This window comes from Trichechus manatus, unplaced genomic scaffold (assembly GCF_000243295.1).
Source record: "Trichechus manatus latirostris isolate Lorelei unplaced genomic scaffold, TriManLat1.0 scaffold00001, whole genome shotgun sequence".
Classification (NCBI taxonomy): Eukaryota; Metazoa; Chordata; class Mammalia; order Sirenia; family Trichechidae; genus Trichechus; species Trichechus manatus.
In genome coordinates, this window is record NW_004443937.1 from 36360378 (window position 1) to 36365216 (window position 4839).

Genomic DNA, 4839 nt, shown 5'->3' on the forward strand with positions numbered 1-4839 from the left:
GCGCGGCTGCGCTTAGGCTGCGCGCGGGGTTGGGAACGTCCGCCGGCCGAGCCCGAGCCGCCGTCGCTTCGCGCGTGGGCCCGGCGGTCACGTCCGCGCGCGAGCCTCGCGTTTATTTGGCAGGAGGTGCGTTTTTATCGCTGTGATGGGAAGTGGTAAACCCCGACCTTGCACACTCTCCCCGGAAAACCTTTTCGGAGAAAATGCAGAAGGGGTAAAAGCCCGGTAGTGGTTGACTTTTGAGGCTCGGCATGCGAGAAAAGGAAATGGATAGTTTTTCTTCGGGCGATGCTGAAGGGCTGTTGCTTGGCCCGTGTGGGGAGCCTACGCCCGCACCTCCCCGCCGAGTGTGCCCGGTGTCGTGGCTGTGATTGTGGACGCTGTCACTCGAGCTGGCACTGCGTGTGATGTCCCGCGCCTTCGCGGCCCCACGGCCGCCGCGCCGCTGGGTGCAGACTTGGTCCTAATAAACTCGTCAAAATACAAGCACTGCCTTCTGAGTTTGGTGCTTTGGGATGGTGCCAGGACATTCTAGGAAAACTTAGCCGTTCGATACTTTTTTCAGTACTCAAGAATGTACACAGCTATATTTAGGGGGAAAAAAAAAAGATCGGTAGGCACTGTACCTTGCACAGGTAAACTGCATCCCCTATGCCTGCCTGCCTTTTACACGGTAATGTAAACGATTTTGAGATGATACTGCTGGCTGGGCACCACTTGTAATGAAGAAAATTTTCTGAAATATCGTTCGTTTAGAAGTACAGTTGCACGTGTTTCATGTTTAATATAACTCCTGAAGAAAGATTGGAGGAAGGGGTTAGATTTCCTTTCCTGGGTGGTACTTTTACCGTGAAGTTTGTGCCAGTTTTAATTGCCAAGTTGAAATTGGCTCTGATTGTGGATTTTTTTTTTTTTTTTTTTTTTTTTGGTGCTCTGAAAGTTAACAGACCAGTTGCCTGCTGGTAGTATATACTCTTATCAGCCTGTACTGACACAAAGAAATCCAGATCTTGGGTTATCTTGGCTGCCAGAATAGCCAATTCACATTCTTCTTAATGACTTCCCGAGTATAAAGTTAGCCCTGGTGGCGCAGTGGTTAAGAGCTCGGCTGCTAACCAAAAGGTTTGCAGTTCAAATCCACCAGCCGCTCCTTGGAAACCCTATGGGTCAGTTCTACTCTGTCCTGTAGAGTCGCTATGAGTCGGAATCAACTCGACGGCAACGGGTTTCTTTTCTTTTTTTTTAAGCATAAAGTTATAAGCTATATTTGTTTCGGGTAATCTGCAAAAATTTTATGGGCTGTACCGGTCAGGTGCACTAGTCATTTTATTTTATTTTTTTACTACAGGTTGCCCTACCTTTCTTCTCTTACCTGGTGCCTTTTTTTAAAAAAGCCCATAAAGATTACACAGCTCAGAATGGGTTGCATAGTGCCCTAGCCATGACGTGTGAGGAGGAAGTAATCTCTTGACTGATTAATTTCTTAAACTTTTCACACAATTAGTTTACAACTTGAACGTAAGTTTTTTTTAAAAGCACACACCATGTTCTACAGTAATTTTTAATGAAATAGGCCAATTGATATTCTTTCAGTTTCTAAAAGCAACAGATTTGAGCCGGGTCATATTTATTTGGGACAATTAGTTGAAACAGCTGGGATTTAGGAAGCGCAGCTACTTGGAGGTAATTCATAGGAGGAGGCCGACAGGATGGGAAGCCCTGCATCTGGGATTCAGGAGATAGGGTTCTTGTCCTCACTGCTGCTTAGTACCTTCTGCTTTAGGGCAAGTCGCCCAACTTCTCTGAACCTCCTTATAGATAGTGAATGTTTTTATTTTTGTTTATGTTCCTGATTATAAAAATAACTAGCTGTTTACTTCAGAGAAACTGGAAGGTACAAAAAAGAATGCACACACACACCTGCACACAACTGTCGTAAACCCAGCAGCAAACCCTGTTAACAGTTTGCTTTATCCTTGTCTTTTTTCCTCCTACGTATTTTAATGCAATTGAGATTATTTTTGTACATAATCTTTATATTGCCGTATTTAACATTACAGCTTAAGTATCTTCTCATGTTTTTACATTCGGAATTAATAAAATTAAAGGCTGCACGTTTCCCTAACCGACTTAACAGTTGTCCCATTGTTGGACTTTTAGGATTTTTCCAAAGTTTTGCTGATATAAATAGGGCTGAGATTAATGTCTTTGGACATGCATTTTTTGTTTGTAGTTTGGGCTACTTAGGATACAGTCCAAGAAATAGAGTAACTAGAGTATGAAAACTTTTAAAGCTCTTGATACGACAAATACGTTTTTATTAGATCATTTGATCCTAATGCAAAATAGCCTACCAGTTGCTATGTAAAAAAATTAAAGCCTAGGAGTCATGAAAGAATATCCTGAATTACAGTTACCCCTTTTTAGTTCTGATTTATAGTAACTAGGGGGAAGTATTAAAATAGGGGAAAATTGCAAGTCCAAATCCAGCTGATCAATTATAAGCATCTTTAGAATTAGCTTGCCCAGATGACACCATTCTGCAGGAGATCCTGTCATCAAGCTCCATGGGCTTTCTGGTTGGTCTAAGACATCAGTGCAGGTGGAAGCTCTGCATTGGGAACCCTCCCAGACCTCTTCGTCTGTGTCCTCCTTGCTATAATAAAACTGTAATTTTCGAGCACAAGCCTTTATAATATATAATACCTCTCCACCTAGAAAATTGCATTCATCCCATTTGACTAGCTCAACCCATTGGAGAAGCTTCTGAGTTACAGGGCAGGTGAAGAGGCCCCATCTAACGCCAAGGTGGCCTCAAGAGCAAGAAAAAATGTTCAGCTTGTGGACAGGAGTATGAATCGAGCAGTGGCGATGATGAACACTCAGGATCTTGCCTCAAGAGAGAAAGAAAAATTGATCCTTGGTCAAGAAAATCTATGGGCCATCCCCAGTCCTGGGTCAGGAGCATCAGAAGGGGCTACTGGCAAAAGAACAGGGTGCACGTCAAATATTCCCTACAGACAACACCATGCAAGCTGCTGCTTGGGCTGTTTGAGGAGCTTCCTGTTGACAGGGCAGATGAGGATGTCCCATCTGAATGCCACATGGCCTCAGTTACAAGTACAAATGATTGCCTGTGGAGAGCATAGCTGACTTGAACAGCAACGATGAAGAAGACACTCCAGGCCACCCTGTCACTATCGCTGCCCTTGGAGACTCAGAAGAATGCTTTGTGGATACAGTCTGCATGTTCTGATGATGAGACCATCCAAGGCCATCACCCAGAGGGCTCAGCCTGAACCTCAGAGGACTGGAGCTTGCCCAGTGTTGGGAGACCTATTGTATTTTCATTTATTTTATAAAAGTATTTTATTCTTATAATTATTAATTTTTAGTTTATTTTAGTAATTTTTTGTTTACAATTTATACTTGAGACATTTGATTTTATACTTACACATTTTCACTTTATTTTTAGTTTATCTGTTTTCAAAGTGATTTGGTTTTAGCTGTGCCAATTTATTTTTAGTTAAGTGTTTTTTGGGGGTATGGGGTAAATATATATGTAACAAAATATTTGCCATTTCAACATTTGTAACATATGTAATTGAGTGGCATTAGCTGTGTTCATCACATTGTTCAGCCATCACCATTATCCATTTCCAAATTTTTCCATCACCCTTAATAGAGGATCAGTGTCTCGTAAGCAGTAAGTTCCCCTTTTCCCTCCCTCCCTTCCACCCCTGGTAACCACAATAAACTTTGGTCTCCATACAAAAAAAAAGAAAACAAGATCATGTCAGCTGTTGAGGCAGAAAATCTTTGGGTGCCATGTGCATGTTTCAGAAACAAAAGGATGCTTGTTAAGTAGGGACCAGTGTGATCTTTGAAAAGATAACTAATTTTATAGATAGACAGATATTTTATCAGTGGTTCACCCATGATACAACCGTGAAGACAAATCACAATCCCAGATACAGGCTTCTCTATTTGGTGTGACGTGAAATACTCACAGATTATGAGACACACATTTTTCCACATTTTAACATCTTGAGTATTGGGATGTGCCTTACAGTTGCTGGTGTCTTAACGATTGCTATCAGCCAGGTGGTAGTTGTAATGTCCTTGCTATCATCTGCAAATGTACACAGCTGTTTGCTTCTCCTCATGGCATGACTGGCCAAGTGCAGCTGATCAATGTGCAACCAAAAATCAACAACTATTTGAGGAAGGAATATGAGTCCTGGCTGTTGTCTGAAAAGCTGCCTTTAACACCTGGTGAATCAAGCCTACATCACTGTGAAAACTTGCTGAATAGGTATCAATGGCTTGGAAGAAAATACTGGGGACAAAAGTGCAGCCCTTTTAAGAAATATTTAATCACCTTCTTGTGGCACACAGAATACTACTGGATGAGAAAAATCCAGTATTGATGATTCTGTGTCGGAAAGTGATTCACAAGAGTCGAACTCTAAACTGTAAAGTTTTAGAAATAAATTTATACTGCTTGTGTTTTCCTTTTTATGTTTACATGAGAGCTGAATATGACAAAATTCTGTCAAAAGGACTCTTTCCATAAATGTAAAGTAAAAATGTCGACACAAAAGAAGACCTTAATTCACAGCTTACTTACTAGCATTTTTTAAAAATTGTTTTTAGTAGTACATAAAATAATGGTACGTTACAATGGATGTCTTAGATTCAGTAAAATGGTACCATACTGACTCTGTTTTTGTCGGCTATTAACTTTAAAATGAACAGTAAGTATACAATGTTGAGTTTGATATTAGCTTTAAGTAGGGAACCTGTTTCAACCCTGCTTTAGACTAAGAAGCACCCTCT

At 41.2% G+C, this 4839-nt stretch overlaps 1 protein-coding gene across 1 annotated transcript in view; it reads left to right on the forward strand.

Moving 5' to 3' along the window:
- APPL1 (adaptor protein, phosphotyrosine interacting with PH domain and leucine zipper 1) overlaps positions 1-4839 on the forward strand; it is a 37092-nt gene that overhangs the window by 372 nt on the left and 31881 nt on the right. The window lies entirely within an intron of this gene.